This window comes from Drosophila arizonae, chromosome X, assembly GCF_054131065.1.
Source record: "Drosophila arizonae isolate 15081-1271.41 chromosome X, UAZ_ARI_1.0, whole genome shotgun sequence".
Classification (NCBI taxonomy): domain Eukaryota; kingdom Metazoa; phylum Arthropoda; class Insecta; order Diptera; family Drosophilidae; genus Drosophila; species Drosophila arizonae.
In genome coordinates, this window is record NC_142927.1 from 11,655,098 (window position 1) to 11,678,175 (window position 23,078).

The 23,078-nt window shown below is 40.8% G+C and overlaps 1 protein-coding gene across 1 annotated transcript in view; it reads left to right on the forward strand.

Moving 5' to 3' along the window:
- The first annotated feature begins 21,532 nt into the window (after positions 1 to 21,532).
- Atf3 (Activating transcription factor 3) overlaps positions 21,533 to 23,078 on the forward strand; it is a 54,041-nt gene continuing 52,495 nt past the window's right edge. The window contains exon 1 of the mRNA XM_018015741.2: positions 21,533 to 22,298. The gene's annotated coding sequence lies outside the window, so the exon portion shown is untranslated. The remainder of the gene's footprint in view (positions 22,299 to 23,078) is intronic.

A 23,078-nucleotide genomic window follows, 5' to 3' on the forward strand; every position in this document is an offset into this window, starting at 1 on the left:
TTTGGCCGGGCGAACATGACGTGGTCTATCCAATGGCAGCATGTTGGCTTTTCTGATGAGAAAAATTGAATTTGGAATGAACTGATGGCTAAATTTATTATATCCATGACCTACGCATAGAAGAACATAATTTGGAACGGTTTCCAAGCCGTTGCGGCGGGGGGGTGGTGTGGCATTGATGTAGGGTGCAATATCTTACTACAGCGCTTGTAAGCTTCAATTTTTGACATCGCGCATGAACGCATAGGACTACAACACCGTGTTTAAAACTGCTGTTCCGCATTTCTATAACCTGTCTGAAAACCGGCATTAGATTTCCCAGCATGATAATGCTCCAAATCCAAATCCAAATCCCTGAAGTCCTGGATTCAGGGCCAAAAAATTTATCTCATGGACTGGCCACCATATTCACTCGACCTTAATATCATTGGAAACGTCTGGGGATGGTTGGTCAGGAAAGTATATGAGTCCGGAAAGCATTATAGTTCAAAGACAGAGTTAATCGAAGGTACTGAACACGCTTGGCCAACCATATCCTTGAATAATATTGAACAACTTTATAATTCCACTCCTAATCGAATTTTTGAAGTAATTTCAAACAAAAAACGGCACTACGCACTACTAATATTACTTAAAAATAATAATATCTTAAAATACGGTGTTATTTTTGGTCATTAACTTAAATAAATTGAATTTAGCGCAGGGGGCGCTAATCTGATGACCAAATTTTTGTTACATGTTTTTTGTACATTTTACAAAAAAAAATTATTTAAAAATAATCCTTATTGTTACAGTAGCCATTCTTTTTGTATTTTAAAGATAAATAAATGGAGTATAATGTAAAAAAATTTCAAAGATGGAGCTCTGATAGTTTAGATTTTATTTAGCTTTGAGGTTGAGTGTAAAGGGGGGCGCTAACCTGATGACGCGCAGTGTATACATACATATATTTATTTTTGTTTTTTTCTGAGCTCTAAGTAACTTCATTAGTGGCCATAAAAACATCTGAAATGCGTGGGGTGGGCTAATGCGTAAAGGTTATTAACAATCATGTGCTTCCAGCAAGGGGCTGAAGGTGGGCGGTGGTCAAGGGGGAGGCGTGGCATCTAACAAAAGTGAGAGCGCTTGACGAAACTCATGTGTGAAAGACGTATCCATAGCTTACGTTGTTTGTTTTGTAGAACAATCCGCTAATCACTAGGCTACATATTGTTAGAGAGCAAATACATTTCAGTGAGAGAGAGGGGGATGGCTGAAGGCGAAGCGGAACGGGAAGGCTGTATAGAGATATAGATGTTTGTATGGCAAAGTAAAGTCTTCCAACTGATCAAGGTAAAGCTCAATCAGTCAGTCAGTCAGTCAGTCAATCAGTAATCCTAATAAAGAGTAAATATGGTAGCTGAAATGACTCACATACCCCTGCTATATATTTCCACGGGATCGTAACAGATATCTATCGAGAGAACTGTCGAGCGATTTATCTAAAGATCTGTCGAGAGATCTCTTCAAAGATCTATAAAGAGATCTCTTCAAAGATCTATAAAAGGATCTCTTCAAAGATCTATAAAGAGATCTATGAAGAGCTCAAATGAGAGATCTATGAAGAGATACATAAGGAGATATATGAAGATATCTATTGAGAGATATATAAAGAGAGCTATGAAGAGATTCATAGAGAACTCTTTGAAGAGATTTATCGAAAGATCGAGAGTTATAGAACTCAGTCGATGGATCTGTGTAGACTCGCGCCAAAAGATTTATCAAGTAGTCTATAAAAAAAAAACTATCGATAGATCTATCAAGAGATCAGTTGAGAATTCTAATAAGAATGACATCAAGAGATCCATCAAGAGATGTCTATTACTTATATCGAGGCACACCCGAGATTTGTCAACCAAATAATTAAGCTATCCAACAAGAACACTATTAAACTATCTGACAACAGATCAGAGATCTTCATAAAGAGTACTTTGAAAATAAAAATCGTAAGATCTATCGGTATATTTATCAATAGATCGATCAATAGACCCATTGCAGTTCACATCTAGCTAATTGAGTCAGCTGCAGCTGGTGTAACCTCAGCGAGAGCACACTTAGCATAAAGTGACTAATGCGGCGAGCATGCGAGAGCATTAGCATTAACATTGCCATTAGCATCGGCCATTGGGCAAAAGAGAGGCAGTCGCAGTCGCAGTCGCAGAGTGGCTCGGGCCAAGCGCGCGACGCTGCCAGACTGATTGGCTGGAGATTCAGCGGCTATTAATAGCTGCCAGCTAAATGGGCGCGGGCCAAGGCACTGGAGAGGTGCTTGGGGGGGGGGGGGGGGGGCGCATGCATGGATAGAGCCCCGTGTGGCCCCATCGACAGAGTCGACAATAGTTGCATAGATGGCGGGAATAGCTATTTATTTATATATCTATTCTTGTTTTTTCATTTGGCTGTTGTAATTGAAATGGCAATTGGCTGTCGCACTAACTGAAAGATCAAACAAGTGTGCACACACACACACACACACCAACGCGGACACACTGAGACAGAGAGGCAGTCAGACAGTCAGACAGTCAGTCGGACAGACCGATAGAGGCAGCTAGCCAGTGCTTCTATAAATATTTGTCCAACTAACCGGCTGTCATGGATATTATTGACGACGCGGCGTTGACTCATGCGCAAATAACTTGGCTTATTAGAAATTCAAAGCTGTTCGCCTCTAAACGCGAACCGCACCCCCTTTGCCCCTCAGAAAAGCCTCTGTCGCACCTTCACATAACCTCCAGTAGGCAAGCGCCCCCTCCCTTCGCCCCTGTCCCACGCTTCGAAGGCTTGGAGTAACATGAAACCTGCGTCAGTTTTCGGCTGCCCCTCGACCAGGCACTGTGCTCACTGCGCAGGGGTAGGGCCTTCGACGGGGGCCGAGGATGCAGGGGTCTGTCGCCGGCCAGGGACCATTCACATGCAAATGAGCTTAATCAAAAACAGAGCTGCCAACTGTTGAACGGCTTTTAGCCAAGACCAGGCCACAGCACACGAAAGCAGCGAGGCTGGAGGGCAGCGGCTGACGGCTCCAAGGGGGCCACTCGTTCGGGGCGTGGCGGGGTGCTAATGAAAAAAGCAAAACAGTTTAATCACAAAACATTTGCATTTGCATATAAATTATCATTCGTTTTTGTTGCCTTTCAACAATTTCTATGTGCACAGCAAAAACAAGACCCAAAACCCAAAACCCAAAAAATACAAATAAATTAAGAGAGAAAAAAAAAAACAAAAAAAAAAACAAAAACAATAATAATCAGCTTAGATTTTTATTTGTTGAAAAAATTGATTTTTTATTTTGTACACTGCCAAAAATTGTTTTATTTTTTTTTTCTTTAATTTGCGCACAAAATTCATAAAAACAAAAGTCGCAGCTCATTTGCATCGCCTTTAAGGCAAACTTCCGAGGCGTGGGCGTTGCAGAAGCTCGAAATACATGAATACATATGTATGTGTCTCTCTCTACATATACGTTTATACACACGTAGATTTATGTATCTACTTAAATTTCACCTAAGCAAACGTGTTTGTGCATTAGTTGGCGTGAAAGTTTCTAGATTTTGTTTCAATATACGTAAAAACTTAATGAATTGAAGCGCAGACTCTAAATGTGGGCTTAGCGGGCATTATAAGACACTCTTATACGCTTTGACTTATACAAACGGATGAGAATTTAGTAGTACTTAAATATATTAGTATAAATTAAACAATATATATATTTATACATTTATTATAAGACACTCTTATACGCCTTGACATATACAAACAGATGAGTGCTTAATAGTACTTATATTAGTCTAAATCATAAAATATATATAAATATATATACATATGTATTTACGTATATTTCTCGTATTTCCACATATGTATATTCTAGAATTTAAAATTCTATTTGTGCTAAATTCAAATTTTATTAGGAATATTGCCCTACTCTGCGATTCCCATGAATACAAATTTAACAAATTTGTTTTGCATGTGTGAATATAAATATGTATGAATGCTGGAATGTATGAATGAATGTATGTATTTATGACTACAAATATGCATGAGTGCACATATGTATTTATTCATGGATAATCTCTTTTATACATATTAAAAGAAACAACTCAAATGCAGTCAAACTTGTCTTGTGCTATAAAACCCTACTATGCGATTCTCATAAATTTCAACATTTATCACTGGTTAATGTATATGTGTGTGTGTATATACACACATATAATATGATATTATATGATATTTCATGTAACTCACATGCAAAATTATTAGCTTTATGCAGAGCTAATTTTCTGTTTCGATGCTGTCCTTCTCTGTGATTCTCAGTTATTACTAAATATAGGATTTATAGTCTTACTTATTGTATTATTTTAGGTCTCTCTCTCCCTCTCTCTCTCTCGCTCTCTCTCTTTCTCTATCTCAATGGCCATTCCCGACTCTTTAATACCGATCAGAATCCAATGAACTCATGTCAATTGTGGCGTCTTGTCCATTATTAATATACTGCTCATTTTATAGATCCCATAAAGATGGCTTATCCCATAAATGGACTGTAAAATCGGCAGATAAACAGAAGCTCTGCATGCCTTTATCGATCTAGACTTCGAGTCGATCGTTTATCGCGCATACGACGCGTTTGACCGACGCTGATATGACGCGGCATGGAAAATGCCCAAACAAACGGAACTATTATTAAAAAAGATCATGATTTAATGCGAATGCAATCTAATCAACATGGACTTTCGCACGCAGTCCCCCGTCCCTTGAATAGGGCCCATTCCAGCGGTGCGATTGTCAACGAGTGAATCGCAAATATGTAGAGGCCCAATTGCCATTGGCCGGCGATAAGCCGTGCCACAGCCAATGCTGTGAGCCCGATAGCCGAGCAGCGCAAAGTGGGGGCGCTGGGGCGGCAAAGGGGAGAGCGGGTGAGTCGCTACAATAGGGCTTTAGAGGGCTCTGTTTGGGTGGGCACTTGGCCAGTTTATCGCACTGTTATTATTAGCAATTACAAGTTTTTATTTGCCAACGGCGCCGACATTGATTTCCGTTATCTCTACATGGGGCGCTTTTAATTTATTGCCCCCAAGTAGTGCTGGCGATCGCGAGCAAGTATCTTGAATTTATTAGTTAATTGAATTAAGTAATTATGGCTATTTTCAACAAATGACTTCACAACATCGTTAGCCGAGCGCCAGCCGCATGAAGCTCGTCGATCGCTCCGCTTGACCGATCGCTGTCAATCCCATTGGCCAACTAGCATTTGCGGTGGGTGGAGCCAACTGATCGCTGTGACTCAGTCCATAGTAACTCTCATGCATCGATAAAACGTAGTTGATCCTACAAATAAATCACTGACATGATCTGACTCACAGATCCATAAATATGCTCAGCTAGATCAGCGTATCAGCGTGCTACGATCTGCTTTTGTTATTATTAATATTATGTTTGTGCCGATCACGAAACTAGATCATTATTAAAATTATATTCTGTTTTGCAGTCAAATCTTTTTGCTGATCACAAAACTAGATTATGAGCTGTTTTTTTCCTTTCGGAGTGATCTATGAAAGACATTTATGTTATGTCTTGATCACTGCCATTATTATATGATCATTTTCTTTATTTTTTAGCAAGCTTTAATACTACTAATAAAAATGTTATTAGTTGAGCAAAATCTTCAAAATATAAATTTTCTATTATATGATACAGTTCACCTTTACTACCAAGATTTGATTTGCTAAATTGCGCATTTCCTAAAAAATGTCATCCTTGAAGTTCTTTAATCATTGGTCTTAGAAGATGTTAGTACCAGATGCCGATCCTTGATTTATTATGATCATTTTAGCATCATTTAAGGTTAATTTACATAGCATAAAGATCCTTGCCTTTCGTAGTATTCGATTCCACCATGAACTAGTTTGCACACATAGCTGACTCACTGCAATTGCAGAGTTTATCTAGCGCAATTGATGTGGACCCTGACTTCATGTGCTATAGGCAATCTCAGACTCATCAAGCTGTCAGCCTTGTAAGCATTTATCTAGTCATAAGACGTCATTTACATATCTCTTAGTCAACACTCTGGAAGTAGGTTGCTCAAGAAGCTGGGCAAAGTTGTCATAATTAAATCGAATCGATAAGTGTGAGGTAATGGAGACGAGAAATTCTATAGCGACACCTTTAGAAAGTCTTCCGTATTAATATCCATATGTAAGCTATAGGTATTTACTAAATGGAGAGTCAGTTACTCCAACTAGATAGATACTCAACTACAACTATCGGGCAGATACTCAAGTATATTACGAGTATATTAACGCTGCTCAGGTATTGATATAGATATTATCTTTTTAATGAGTGTATTTCAGCTATTTATCTCTTAAAGCCAGTTTTTCTAAGAACATTACGATTTGTATCTTTGAAATAAAACAAAGCTTTGACATCTATCTCTAACATAATCAAGGTACATTTTAACAATCAAATGATGAAGTATTCTTAAAGTTATATGCCAAATGATAGACATTATCGTTTAGCTGCCTAATCAATCTATCAGCAGATGCTCATTCGTTTTTTAAATGGTAAAGTATCTCTGGGATACTAAAGTAGCTTCTAACTAGGCATAGCTTTAAGATTAAAGAGTCTCAAGTATATTATATCTTAGTATCTTAGTTGGCAACACAGAACAATGCAATAAGCATCTTTGTTCATATGAAAAGAGTCAAGTATCTTTGGGCCATGTTCAATTCATGTTTTAGTTAACTATGTATGTATCTTTGGGCTGACATTTTTCCCTTAAAGTAGATATAAATGTATCTTTGAGTTACTCTAGTATTTGATACTTAACTATCTCAGAGCAACTCAAATAACTTATCTATCTATATATTTCAGAAACTATAATAGCGATATCAAGCATCATGCTATCTGCAGTTTCTTTAAGATACAAATGTATCTCTTAGTGCAGCTTGTATCTTTCAGTTGCAAAATTAGCCACAAGTGAACTCAAGTCAAGAATTTGGCCTCTCTATCTTTATCCCAATCTTGTATCTATTATGTAGTTGAATAAAGTATCAAGTATCCTTCGGTTGCCTTAGCATCTGTACTACTTACATCGGCATCCTTTAATTAAACTAAATTAATCTATCCAACCTGAAACGAAGCTTCGTATTACATAAATCCTTTTAGCAACTCCAATTTATGGCCTTATTGTTGCTGTCTAATTGACTCAGCTGCTTTCTCGCTCGCCCCCTCCGCGCGAGTCCCCCACTCTCTATCCCTCTCTCTCTCTCTCTCTCTGTTTATGTGGAACTGCATGCCCTGTCATTCAATGTTGCCAGCGTTGTCGTTGCTGTTGTTGTTGTTGTTGTTGTTGTTGCCGTGCACACAAAATGTAATCTTTATTTAATTTAAAGTTCACTTATAGGTTGAGGATATGATTCATTTTAATTGAGAACATTCCAGAGCATTTTCAGAACTGCTGCAACAACAGCAACAACTGAAACAACAACTGGCTGTGGCTCACTTGACCAAAAGGGGGTCGATTGAGATTGAAGCAATGAATCGAAGCAAATTATATATATAGATAGTCTAGCAAGACTATCTGATTGAGTTTTATACTAGAATAAACAATTTATATTGTAGTAGTAGTATATGTAGTACAAAATAAAGAACTATACATATATAAAATCAGTAAGCTCTATAGATAATCTAGTTAGCTAACTAATCAAATTGGAAGCCTTTCGTATTTCCAAAATACCATTCAAAAATACAACTAAGACTTGACAGAGCTGTCAAGTCATATTTAAGATATTCACAAATTTTGTTCACTTTAAAAACCTCTCGAAATTGCTGAAGTCTATGCAGAGCTGTTTCTACGGCTGTGCCCCGTCTTGGACTACGCCTCTGGCCGCGTGGCACTTCAAGCCTTATCAGCTGCTATAAGCACAGCACACAGAAGCGCGTAAGTATTAAATGCACACACACACACATACGCACATACATACTATATGGATGTGTGTGCGAATATCAAACGAGCCGATCGGCTTGGACGTTTCGTGAAAAAAAGAACTGAGCTTGGGTAGTACGGGTAGAGCGGGTAGAGCGGGTGTGGGTCGGCAGGAGTTGCTTGGCTTTTAAGTGGCATCCCACGCATTTGTTGACGCCATTAGCCACATGCCGAGGGCCAAATCACATACGCAAATATGCAATAGACCAGGCCCAGTCTCGGACCCACTCCCACTCCCTCTTCCTCTGCCTCTCCCTATCCCTATCCCTTTAACGTTTGAGCAGCCCTCGCAAATCGTCAAGCGATAAAAACGAAAAGGAAAAGTTTTCTTTCATTTTCATTTTGGTTTCTTCCTTTCGGTTCACCTTTAATAAAAAGGCGTGTGGATGTGGAATGGATGTCCTGTGCCGTCCTTCGAGTGTTTGAATTAATTGCGTAGCGCACGCCCGGCTGGCGACCTCCCCCTCCCAGGCCCAGTCCCCCGGCCTGCCAGCACCCCCTATCTAGCGCCCACTCTCTCTCTCTCTATCTCTCTCTCGTTCTCTCTCACTCTCTCGCGCTCTTTAGAGCAACGCCTGTCCATTGCCAACTACCTACGCTCCACACAATAAATGATTTTATGTCCTAGTCCAGCGCTGGCGTCGCCGCTGGCACATCCGTCCCGTTGGCCTGTGCGCCCTAGTCCCGAGTCCTTGCCATCCACACAGAGTGCTCGGCGTTCGTTGAAACGCGTGTTGCTTTTCGAGTACATAAAACTGGCGCCACAAGTCTGCACACAAAATGGCGGACCACTTGGCCGGGATGGGGAGCAATACAGCCAGAGCCAGAGCCACAGTCAGAGCCAGCGCTTAGGCAGTTCCCGCTGCTCCTGCTAACCCATCGGCCCGGCCCGTACCGACCCGTCTCGCCCTGCCACGCAACCGCCTGCCGCTTTATTATACAATCGTAATTTCGTATCGTAAAAGCGGGAGGCAAAAAAATGCCGAAGAAAGTTTTCGTGTTGCGTGCAGGACCTCAGTCGCTGTCCATGCCCGTTCCCGCCTTCGTCTCCACCTACTCTCTCCCACTCTCTCTCTCTCTCTCTCTCTCTCTCCCTCGACTTGCGCCCAGCAGAGACGGCCCAGGGTTTTTGGGGAGGCAAAGCAGAGACTTGTTAAACATTCGATACGAACAGATTGAACGATTCGAGGCGTTAATCAACAGCGTTTAGATTCATTAAATATATACGTAGCTGTATGGCAAGGATTCGTTTAACGCTTCAGCTGAAAGCATTGAAAATGCGGGTGAGTTCCAGCAGAAATGGAAAGGCCAGAAGCTCCAAACAGAGCCAACATATTGTACCATAATTTAAGATCATTTGTAGCGCATGCAGTTGGGAGTAGCCGAAAGCAAGGATCAATCAGAGAGAATGTAGGAGTGAAGAGTGATGGGAGGGCTAAAAAGGCGAAAACCTAGAGCAACAAACAACTAAGAGCAACGAGTAATGAATGCTAGAAAGTAACGAAATAACGGCTGGGTAAGTAAGTAAGAGCGATTAGTAGCTGGGTGAACACTCACCTAAAGTACCGAGTAGCTAAGAGTAACGAGTGCCGGAAGGCAACCATTCATAAAGAGTAACGAATAGCTAACAATAATTGAGACCGTCTAAGAGCAGCGAGTAACTAAGGGTACGGAATAGATGAAAGCAATGAGTTATGAGTAGTAAAAAGTAGTGAGTTGGTAAAAGCTACGAGCAGCTGGGAGTAGCGAATAAGTAAAAGCAACGAGTAAATGAAAGCAACGACTAGTAACGAGTAGATGAAAACAACGAGTGGTAGAGTGTAAAGAGTATGTTACGACTAGTTCAAAGTAGCGAGAAGGCAAAAGCAACGATTAGTAACGACTAACGACTAACGATAGATGAAAGCCATGACTAGTTGAGAGTTGAGAGTAGGTAAATGGTACGAGCTACAAGGCACGAGAGTAGCGAGATTGCCTATCGAATCAAGCGAGCTCTCTTTATAACTAACGAGTAACGAATTGCGACAAGTAACTCCACCACAATCTAACGAATATTTTACTTAAGTAAAGTAAGATTTCGTTCACTTTAAGATTAGCTAACGGCTAACTCTGGCTCAACTGCTACAAAAATAGAACGAATGGAGCATGGATTCAATGTTAGTATGCCTATAACTCTGCTATGATTGCAGTTAAAGTGCATGAGCGAGTAGAGTAATGTTCCATTACACATAATGTATAACTCTTATACCAATATAAGTATATTGCTGCCCCAGCACATATAAAGTCACTAATTCGAGCTTCATTTGAATGTTTAATGCAAGCTTAAAGAGTCGATAGTAAATTGCTTCATTTTCCGAATGATACAGCGCATTTGCCTAGGCACCTACGGCTCAGCTGTTTCATTTGTTTTTGGGCAATGAACTCGACTATTATAAGTGCTTTACTTGGGAACGAGTTAACCCCTAACAAAGTTCAACTCAGAGAGAGAGAGAGAGAGAGAGAGAAGGAGAAAGAGAGAGATAGATAGCGCGCGCTGAGAAAGTGCGATTGCCAAAAAAAAAGTAAAGAAAAGAAAAGAATGAAGGGAAATGGGTCACTAGTTGCAGCTTGTCTTGTTGTTTCAATTGTTGTGGCTGTTGTTGCTGTTGTTGTTTGTCTGTTGGGCTTCGTGGCGCTTAAATTGTAATTGTAGTTTATACAGGGCGACTGACTGACTGACTGGCTGACTGCTTGGCTGTTTGACATGCGCCCTTGGCGGCTCCTCTGGCGTCTGACTCGATATATTTTTGCTGGCGCCTTCGTGTTATTGATCCAGTTGAAGTAACACACACACACACACACACATACACAGAGTAGAGCTAGCTGTGTGTGCAAGGCCGGAAGCTTTTTAGTTGCGTATTGCTATCCGTTTGCCTGTCCGTCCGTTTGTCCGTCTGTCTCTCTTTCCGTCTGTCCACAGCCAATAGTGTTTGCATAGCACAGCGATTCGTAACGCTGCAGCGGCAGTTGCAATTGCATTAGCAACTTTTGACTCTTCCGCTGCTGAATGGCGGCTTCAAACATATAAAGCAGTTGGCAACAGCAGCGATAGGGCCGCAGCAGCTATCGAGCAGCGCTCGTTATGAATGGAAATGCTCAACGATTACAATTTGTTGCTGCAACTGCGGCTGATATCTGCACCATCGAAAACCACCGCAGAGCCACAACTGCACAAGTAGCTCTTATCGCTGTGGCTACGTGTGGGAAGCGACACCACTTTGCGCTTGAAGTAGGTGAAAAAAAGGAAGGAACAAGAACGGCGAGTGTGAGAAGATAGTGTAGAGGGTAGCTCCCACTCGTTGACTTCTAATTGCAAATGTCGGTGACGCCTTGAGGAAGCTAGAGAGTAGTTAGGCTGACGTAAGAGCTAAGCAGAAGAAATTAATCAGAAGAGAAGCATCACATCAAGCACCGAGTGAATGCAACGAGTGAGCAGTCTTAGCAACTGGAATAGCTATATCAGCTTTTTAAATGTAGTGAAAACCCCAGAGAAGCTTGTTAAAAACAGAAGAGAATGAGGTAGCTAAAGACAGTTACAGAAGGAAAGTTAAACAGAAGTAAATTTAGGAAAGTTTGACAAAAATAGCCCAAGTGGGTGGAGTATGGGGGCGACTGGGCCTGGAAATATACCTGGAAGTTGAGAGTGAGTAAAGCAAAAATTGGAAAGTGTAGCGATTAGTTAGAACTAGCGAGTAAGCTAATTAAGTACTGATAGCAAGTAGAGCTCAGGAATATCTAAGGGTAGCGATTAGTTAGAACTAGCGAGTAAGCTAATTAAGTACTGATAGCAAGTAGAGCTCAGGAGTATCTAATGGTAGAGCTAACGAGCGACTGCAATCTTATAAGCCCAAGAAATATATGGAGAGAGAAAGAGAGAGATAGCGAGAGCAAGAGATGACGAGAGATGACAAGAGATGACGAGAAAGAGACAGAGATAGAGAAAGATAGATGGGAGGCAACGATAGCGAGAGGTAGCGAGAGATAGTCAGAGTGACAGGACGAACGTGACTAGAAATTAGTAACTAAATAAATATAGAACTATTTTAGGCTATTGATATTGTAACGAGTAGCAAGTAATCAAGAGTTGATAGTAGTCCAGACTATAGAGTAATCCAGAGTGAAAGGTATTCAAGCTAACTGATCAAGATTAATCAATATTAGTATACAGTAAAGAGTGGCAAAGAGTAACGAGTGCCCAAGAGCGATGACTAATCAAGATTAGCGTAAAATTAGGAGGTCAATTTAGCTGAGCTCAAATCTCCCAGCTCAGCTAGCAGCCCATAGACTATAGAAAAGAAGGCGTTTCGATTGCCTGGGTAAGCGAAATGAATCTCTCGAGTATATATAGCCCATGAGTTAAGTATATACATATATGAAAGTGCATGTCATTATAATACTGCCTACTGTTTCGCAGAATCGACAAGCTCATTTGATTAAAGCGTTTGCTTGTGCTTAGGTCAGAGCATTTCCCATGCACTATCTGAGCAGAAGTCGAGCAGTTCTTCTATATATAAATAGATGTTATAAATACTATGCTAGCATGCAGTATGCATGGCGTGGCCAGCTGCGCACACATGTCGACAGGTGGCGCTTTGAGCTGAGCATTTGGCACGGGGCGACTCAACATTGTATGGCGGGTCACAGCAATTTCCTGGCCATTCCTAATAGATATTCTATACATAGTTCGGCATAGTCATTTCGCATAGCTTTCGAACAATTTTGAAATTTTATGGCTTTGCATGTGCCATAAAAACGTCGCGTGCATCTTTTGCATGGCCACCATAAAGATGGGCGTGTATGTGTGTGTGTTGGGAGTTGGGTGTTGAGCGAATACAATTTTCAATTTCACTTACAATGTGGCACAATGTGTGTGTGTGTGTGTGTGTGTGCGTGTGCGTGGCACACAACGGGGGGCAGAGATCTGAGATATCACAGCAGATAACCTTTGAACTGGCCTCAGCTTTGCCTATGCTGGCTTAGCTGTTAACGCGTCGTATACGCGATATTTGTTGAGATTTGCATAACAAATGGCTTGATCGGATGATTGGACGCATTGACAAGCTAATCGGGGTGATTAATGCCTTTGCCACCTTAGAATTTGATTTGACCATTCTAGCAGCAGCATATACATATACATATACATATACATATACATATATACATATGTATACATATATATACTGAGACAGGTTGACCGTCGGCCGTGGCATTTAACCCGGGCCAACCCGCTGCGAGTCATTTGACAAGCAAATTTGGCCCCGCAGCCAGGCCTCGTTTATCGTTTGTCGTTTGTCACTTGTCTCTTGTCTCCCTTTCAATGTGTTAATCTATCGAACATAGCTTTTCAATTTCTACAGCTGGCTAGCAGATCGACTCCCAATGCTCGATTGGCATGCGGAAAACGACAAAAGAAACGACAAACAAAAACAAACACCAAACGAAAAACAAGCTAATGTGTGTGCCAACTGATAACAAGTTGTCCAGCTGGAATATACCCTGTGGAAAACGGAAAGTCATCTTTAAGAGTTTTAGATATACATATAGTTAACTAGTAGTTACATGATAGATTCATTATCTATGTACTATAATACTAATATAATAGTATCTCTCCCAAGTTTGCTTACAGTAGGAATCGCTGATATCATATATGACATATATAATAAAATTTCACATAGGCTGAAATTGGAATAGCCAAAGACTGTAACTTTATCAGATTACTTCAATTTGTCTAAGGAAGGTTTACACCAAATTTCAGAGCTCCAACTACTCTACTTGCCGGGTTCCTATAGTACAGCATGATATAGGGAGATATAACAAAACTGAAAGACTTATATTGACCCTGCTCGCTATACTTCTTTACATACACCATTTTCTTTGCTGTTAGATTGTAAGTTATTCAGAATTAATCCTTTAGACATGATACTACTACATATTATACATATATGTCTGCATATGATACAAACTGGAATAGCCAATGACTTAAATATAATAAAATTAGTCGATTTATATAATCTATGAGTTATATACCTAATTTGATCGCTTCAACTGCGCCACTCGCCGAGTTCACATAGTTAGTTAGCTTCTAGTCATAGGAATAGCCCCAAATTTGTCGTTCATTTATATATTAACATCAATCAACACCATTTCAGCAGTGCAATCCGTACAGGGTATTGCCGTGACAAACACTTAAAGTCCAGTAGCTAGCGGGTCAGCAGACAACCGTGACAAAATCACTTAAGCTCTCGATCATAGAAAATAGTCGAAATATGCGAGACATAATGTATGAGAAGAGTGACTGTATATACATTGTTTACTTATATATATACATATATATTGGACAAGAATCTGGCATTGTTTTCGAATCGGGCTTGAGCGTGCGGACGGCGCAATTTGGTAGCGGTGCAGATCGCTTGATTCTTTGTGCCATGAACAAGCAACAAATACGTTTCCAATGTAAACAACAAGCTCAGTTCGAGCAGCAGCAACAACAGCAACAGCAACAACGGCAACAATGACAACGACAACTGTTGACACGGCGATCTGTCAAAAATTTCGGCACTGTCCACAGTGCGCATACGTAATGTGACCCACCTTCACCCCTTGCTCAATAGTTGAACTACGTGTGTGGTTCTCTCTCCTTCGCCCTCTTTCTCTTCCTCTCCCACTCACTGTCTGTCCCATTCATTAACTATCCAGCTGGGCGGCACTTGGTTCAGACACTAGCCTGGGTTGGGTCACAACATTTGGCATTGAGCGCTACATGGCAAACAAATTGGAAACATTCCAATATATGGTCTTAAGCGAGGGCCGATCGAGCCATGGACTAGTTTGTGGAAAATTTTTAGGGCTAAGCCATCTTTATGTGAACTTGTTGTAGCTCATTTTGTAGGCAATTTAAACTTGAAGTGAATTTTATCGAGATCCACTTAAACATATATGTTTATATTTAGTATTTAGTACTATATATGTATATATGTAGATCAGATTTTGCATTTTGATCATTTCGCATGTAGATCAGTTTTAGCTCACCTAAGCGTTTTCTAGATAATTGTTCATTCCAAAGAACGGGAGATGGAGAGAGACAGAAGAGAAGACTTGACTAGATAAATCTCAGCTCAGTCATATTAAATATTTCATTTTTAAAATGCAAATATATCTGTCTATTAATAGATAGATATATATAATCTAAATCGTTAAACTAGTTCAAAGGGCGCCGTAGCTCAGATCTAGAGAAGCTTTGATTGGAACTCAAGTTCAGATCTAGTAAAGTTTTGATAAAAGTGCTCCTCTTGTAAAAGCCTAAGATTGTATACTGATGGATCAGTAATGCATAAACCAACCTATCAATCATATGCAACCATAACATAACTTGAAATGGAATATAAATTGTGCAATAGATATAATAAGCTGGCTTATCTAAAAAAAAAAAAAAATTGAGCTTGGATGTAGGATAAAAAAGAAGTTAAATAGGTAGACTTCAAGATCACTCCATCAATCATATGTAACTAAAGTATGTTCACTCAACTCTATTACACAATTTGTGCAAGAGAAATGTTATGGAGTCTCTTTTATAAAAGATTGAGCATCCATGATCAAGATCAGGATCATCATCATGATCACTTGCTCCACTCAAGGCGCAACTAGGAATCGATCAGACACCTTCTTTAGAATAGATCCTCCAACTCTGCAGTTAGCATATATATAGATAGAATCTGTTCGTTGCTGATCGCTACTTCAATTAGATCACTCGGCATTTCCGGATGCGCTCATGCCCTACAGCGCGGTGAATCGACTGCGCCACTAGTTTTGACCTAAGCGAAGCGAATAGATCTATATGCAAATGCGAATGCAAATTCATGGTAATATATTATTATTATTATTGCATAGTTGTATTTTTTCTCCCTCTCTCTCTCTCTTTTTTTGCATTTTATGTGACACTATTTCAATTTGTAACTAATTATTGCCCACAAAGTCAAACAGAAACCGAAACAGAAACAGATATACACATATACCGATAGAATATATACCTATAAATATATATGTCTATATATATAAACATATATATATATATATATATATATATATATATATATATATATAGCTGAAAATTTATTGCAGTGAAACGCAGCAAATTGCACGATGGGCAGGGGAAGGGGCAGGGGCAGGGGCTGGGTTGATTTTTGTTCGCTGTCCAACCAGGCGTATGAGTAACAAAAGCTATTAAAAATTATAGCCGCCTATTTAGCGAACGCTTGCTTGGGAGCGCAGAGAGCGTGGGGCGAGCGGGTCTCATCATGTGCTGCAGGCAGGGAGGGGGGTGTGAGAGGGAGCGCTGCCACTACTGCCTACTGTTAGGCGCATCAAAGGCGACCCACAAAGCTCATTGATACCCTGTGATACAACACGAACTCTTAACTGGCTAAACCCATCCAACAGTCAGCAATTACACTCAACTTATCAGAGAGATACTGTCCCAACTAAATATAACTATATATATAGGCATATAAACCAAACTATAAAGCATGTATCACATAACTTGGAATTGTAGAAGTATATGTATAGTATAAAACAAAAGATTGATAGATTGATTAATAGAACAGATTATATGACTAAGGAAACAATATATATGTCAAATCTAGTAAATATGGTAAATATCCGAATTGAATCATTTTTTTTTTTTTTCTAAATTGCAAACATTAAAAAAAGTATACGTCAATACAAATATTTAAAAAGTTTAGATTTTCTATACAAAATATTTTACATTCTATAGATATTTTTTTATTTTTACTGCTCGCATACTCATACATATTTAATAATCCCATATTACATTAACCATACAAACTTTTACTATTAACTATTATTAATATTTTATAAAATGCACAATCAATTCTTTAAAATCGTTTTATTATTTTCCTTATATTTTATTTATAACCAAATGGCCTTTGTTAGGGTATTTATGATTCGTTGATTAGATAACATTGCATTGTTTAGAATTTATTTATTTTTTTTATGGATTTTGTTAGTTTTGAATGATTAATTTTTATTTGCATGTGCAGTATGCACACACACACACACGTACAGACACACGCACACACATGTATGAGTGCATAAGTGTCAAGCTATTAACAATTACTTGTTGCTGTTGTTGTTGTTGCTGCATTTGTTGTTATTCTTTACATAACACGTTTTTGCATTTCATTAACAGCAAAGTTTTCAGTTGAGCTGCGACGCCAACTGCAACTGCGACTGCGACCACAGCAGCGCCGTCAACAAATAACAAAATAACTTCGAAAACGCCACCTGTTTGTGTGAATGTGTACGTGTGCGTGTGCGTCTGCGTGTGCGAGTGTGTTTCACACTGGGAACAGTTTAACAGGCGCACAGCAGACGCTGCTAGCTGCGATGTCCTCCTGCAGCAGCATGTAGGCTGTTTACATTTTGGCACGCTTCGTGCGTCGACAGCGGCAGCGGCAGCGGCAGCGGCATCGGCATCGGCAACAGCAGCGACAACTGCGAACGTCGAAGCTGCACAATTTCAATAATTCCAGCGGTGTCATTGCTTAAGCATTGTTGTTACTGCCGCTGCTGCTGCTGATTTTAATGCTCATTTTATTCCTTTATTAATTCACTATTAGAAGCCGACAGCGACAGCGACAACAACGCCGGCGACATAGAACTTTTTTATATACGTTTTCAGTGTTTTTGTTTTTGTTGTGTGTGTATGCTTTGTGCTTGTAGCTGCTGCTGCTGCTGCTGCTGCTGTTGCCTTAGTAGTTGTAGTTGCCGTTGTCGTTGCTCGCCGATTGTTGTTATTGCACGCCGTCCGCGGCTGTTGGCCAATCAGCGCGGCGATCACGACATCGCCAGCGTATGGCAAAGCGAAACGACGTGATGCGATGGCTAAAAATAGATTCTGTACATTCACTTGACGAGCCCGAACCCCCAGCCGAATCCATCGTCGTCGTCGTTCTGCCAAACGACGGCCTTGGAACACTGGAAACGGAATGTGAGCAAAGCAAATTGTGCTCTGCCCTGCCGCTCTGCCGGTGTCAGACTGAGCGCCTAGCTGCTGCAGTGCCAATTTCTCCACCTTCACCTCTCGCTCAATCTCTCTCTCTCTCTCTCACTCACTCTGCGCTGTGCGCAGCGCAAAAAGCGCAGCATTAATGAAAAGGAAAATAAAAACATTTGTTGTTGCCTGTGCTGCAGTTACTCTTCTTTTAGGTTTCATAGTAAATATGACATTTGTATGTTTGCATGTGAGTGTATATATATTTATATTTTTCTTTTTTTTTTTTTTTTAATATTTGTTTAACAAATTCGCCACTTTAAAGTGCTTTTAATAAACCAACTAACAGATGACAATTTGCGCAGCCAACGCCGACGCAACTACTATACTATAATGGCAATGCTAATAAAACTCTTTTATAGCTCACACACACCGAAGTTAGAATGCACTTACATGTGCCAGAATTGCCATCGCAATATAGTATATTATGTACATACATATGGAGAATACATACATACATATATATATGTATGTATGTCGTGTGTTCAATATAAATGCAACTTATTATATCAAAGGGAAGCTCACTGCTGCTCAGTATGTTACAAACGCAATGACTTAGTTGAACACTCTGGCGCAATGCTTTTAACGACTGCCCGTCGTCGCGTGAGTGGGACAAACAAGTGCGGGAACAATGAGAACGAAACGGCAGAAGCGAAGCCGAAACGACCAGCCGGTTGGTTGTCTATCGCCGTCGCCCCTGTTGTGAGTCGTTGCGTGCTGCTCTTTTCGCTCTCCAGTCACGAGCAGCGACGCTGCGCTGTGCGCTTTGTTATTGTTTCATTTTTTGCTGTTCCCACTCGTTTTGTTGTTGTTTTGTTATTCTTCTGTTTTGTGTTTGTTGCTGTTGCCGGCTCTTTGCCGGCTGCTCCCCTGAAAATATACAAGCACACTTAGTATGCGTATGCGAACAAAAGTGTGCGTGCGTGTGTGTGTGCGTGTGTGTGTATTTATTTACTCACAATTTTAGCTCTTTGCTGCGCTTTGAGAAATAAATCAAAACATTTGATTGATTGTCGACTGCCCCCAACATTTTACTAACTGGTGTGTGCATGTTGGTGTGTGTGTGTGTATATGTGCGTATGAGTGCTTTAGTAAGCTTGTATTGCTCTTGTCGACGCGCACCCTTCTCAGTCCGTTTCACGTTGGCAGCGGCCCACGAACGGTATCGCCGTCGACGTCGCAGTCCCTGCGTCTGCCGATTTGCCAGCCAGCTGATAAGCGGCTGCCTCTTATCGGAAGTTGGCGACAATTTCGATGTTGTCGCTTCTTTCCCCATTACCACCGCCCCTTCCCCACTGCCCCTATTCACAATGTTTGCATATATCGCCTGAACACAATAACTCTCAGAGGAAACCTCTCCAGCCCCCAATAAAGTAAATCATCAAGTCATCTACGCGTCGATGTTAAACACGATGTAACAGACCAGCCACGAATCATTTACACTTGCCAACAAAAATCATTCTAAACACACAAAAATGTCTTCAGCTTCTGGTTAAAAATGACTTTCAAACACAGAAGTGTCGAAGTGTAAATGAAAATTGTCAAATTTTCAATACACCCATATATACAAGCATTCATATGTATATACATACGTACATATATACATACATACATAAAAAGCTATTTGAATTCACTGAGAGAGTTCACTCCGCGTAATGCTTGCCAAGAACCGAGAGCGAAATTTGCATACTGCTATCTCGCTCTGCCGCACTACGCATATGGGTCGCTCGAAACGAAGCTCTCTAAGATTTCATGTAAATATTTCGTAGAAGATATCCAATCAGCATAGTGAGTGAACTTGAGTGTTTTTCCAAGTTCAATTCCAGCAACAACAACTGGAATCCAATAAGATTCCATCAAAATAAAGCACTCTTGATTTTCTTCAACTGCCTCCAAGCAGCAAGCAGCCTTGGATGGTCATCGAGTTCTACTGGGGCGAACGCATACACTCACATAATTATGTAAGTACAGTAAGGCTCGTGTCCCATTGGCTTGGCCTAAATGTAACTCTAAGCCGGCTGCGCATGCCCCTTTTTCGAGCTTTGATATTTTTCCCCAACGAAATGTTCGTATTCGTTTTCAAGGTCAGCGGCGTCGTCGTTGTCGCGTCGCAGTCCGTGCCGCTGTCGCTGCATTTGCAATGCGTATGCAGCGTGGCGCTTGTTTCAATGTCAAATCGTTTCAGCCGAAAATTTACACTGACACGAAACTCAACATTATTGCAGCGAAAACAGATTGTATTATATCGCTGCAAAGAAATATATATATAAAATAAAATACTATATAAGCAAATTTCTTATGTTAAATAAAAATTATTAAATTTTTACTTAATAAAATCTTTCAAATATCTAATTTGGCATTTTTGGAAATTGTACATTTTAACCACTGTCGATAATAATTGTACTAAAAAAGTAATTTTATGTTTGCTCGTTAGTTGACAGAAATGTGTGTCCATTTATGTGCATATCTACTTGACAAGTATATTATATATATGTACATAGACATATGTAAACATATATGGATATATATGTATATATACATATTATATTTTAAGTACGTATGTACAGTGGACTCTAATAGCTTTTGATCCAATATAAACCCAACAACCCGGCCACATTTTGCAACTTTTTATTTCTTTTTTTCTGCTGTTTATTTTGTATATTTTTGGGTGGTTTTCGATTCCGTGGCGTTCCCACTCGAGCATTTGAGGCTTGGCCAGTGGCGTCGTCGCCACGGTGGTTGTGGGGCCCGTCCAGCCCACGCAGCTGTTGTTGGCAGCGCCGCCGTCACTGGGTCGATGTTTGCGGGCTGCGTTTGTTTATTTGTTTGCCGTGCGTTGGCTGTTCCGTTTCCAGCGTTCCGCATCGGCAGTCGGTCGAACTGTCGCCTCGTCGCAATTTAGTGCTTTGCGTGTACCAGACTTGAACGCAACGCCGCCCGCTGCCTTCACAGCACGTCGCCCACCACCAACCAGCTCAAACCATACAAGAAAACCCGAACAGACACAAACGAACGAACGAACGTGCGAGCGAGCGGTCGGATAGCCGACGAGGTTCTTATTAGATTTTTTTTATAGTGGCTGCTATTGTTGTTGCTCCGAGCTTAGAACGAACGCCAGCAGCAGCAAGGCAAAGGCAAAGGCAACAGCAACGGCAACGGCAACGGCAATAATAATAACAAAAACAATAATAAAAACAACAGCAAAATCAACAACAACAAACGGGCGGCCGCGCCTTTGCATTTGACTTTAGCGCGCTTCGCAGTCGGCGACGTTGGCGTTTCTCGTTTCGTTTCGTTTTGTTCTTTTGCCTCTCGCATTAGAACGCGCGCTGCCATCGTCGCTGCCGGCGTCGCTGCTACAGTGCTCGTCGACGTCGACGGTCGTATTGGGCTTAAGCGAATTTCAAATTCGCCTGAACTTTTATTCAACGTGTTGGTTTCGTCGCGTGAGCAACTCTGAAACTGAAAACAAGAAACAAAATTCTATCTATCTATACAAAAAACCAAAACAACAACAACAACAAACGAAGAACAAACATTTATTAAGAGTCCCCGAAAATAAGAACACTGAATATACCAATACCAGCAACTCTATCCGTAACCGTATCTGTTAACCGTTAACCGTTAACCGTTAACCGTAATCGTAACCATAACCGTAACCGTGTAGCCGTAACCGTAACCGTAACCGTAATCGTAGTCGTAGTCTTAGTTTGATATCCCATTCGCGTCTATATCGTGTGTTCCGTAGTTGTTTCGAAAAAATATATTTTTTTTTTTTGTCGGATTCCACTTCCAACAGTTACAGAGAGCTATATATAGATGCTGTATCTGTTCAAATAAGAGAAAAACCGATATATAAGTATATATACCTACATATATTGTTATATATCCGCCTGGATCGTATAGATCGTACAATATTTTTTTTGAAGTGTTACAAACCACCAAGTGCTACCAAAAATGCCTTACTACAGCGTTACGCTTTAGTGTCACAAGTGCTACTTATCGTTAAATGCGAGCGACCAGTGTTGGTTAACAGCCCGCATACACACACGCATCAACAGACAATCAACGTTAGCCAACACTCGCAGTTCAGTTCTGCTTCATCAATCTCGACCACAAGTTCTACGTCTTCGCCATCATCATCCGGCTCTTCAGCTGCATTAACAGGTGAGCACTACGACCTAGGTTTATCCTCCCTCTCCCTCTGTATTCCTTTTCCTCTCTACTTAAACGTGTATATAGTTCCATGTGAGTCTACGTGACTCTACTCACACGCTGGCACATTTATCGCAATGCGCTCGCCCCGCCCGGGTAAATAACAGCCCCCGCCCGCCGCTTGCCGCCCCCGCCCCACCCTCTAAATTAGTGGGGCCAGTTCAATCCATATACTGATTATGATTCGCTTGCGATAGTTATGTTTGAGCTTTTGCGGTTGCGGGAAACTCCCCGATTGCACCGTCCATCCGATCCGACCCGATCCCATCCGCTCGCACTGCAATTCGGATTGCTGCATCGATTCCCCCGATTCCATTAGGAACGGGCTTACACCAGCTTAGCGGACTTAGCTGCGACGCAATCGCATGGTGTGAATCTATTCGCATCGTGTCTTTTATTGCCTTTGCGAACTTCATTAGAATGCACAGCGTTGTCAGCTAGCGATTCATCACTCTGCTCTAAGAGCTCAACTAAGATACATTCTGATGCGAATATATTATTGGGTGAAGCGTCATCACAGTATCACAGCATTTGAATTTCGCCTTTAGCTCTTCTCTTTTTGAAAGTCGTTTGACTAGCGAAGCATCTCAGCAATCGCAATAAATTTGTATCTTAGAAATGTTCAATTCTTGTTTCATCAAAGCAATCCAGGTATCACAGTAGTCGAATCTTACCTAGCCGACTTTCCTCAAAAGTTAACCCATTGCTAAGAAATCAGCATTTTCATCACAC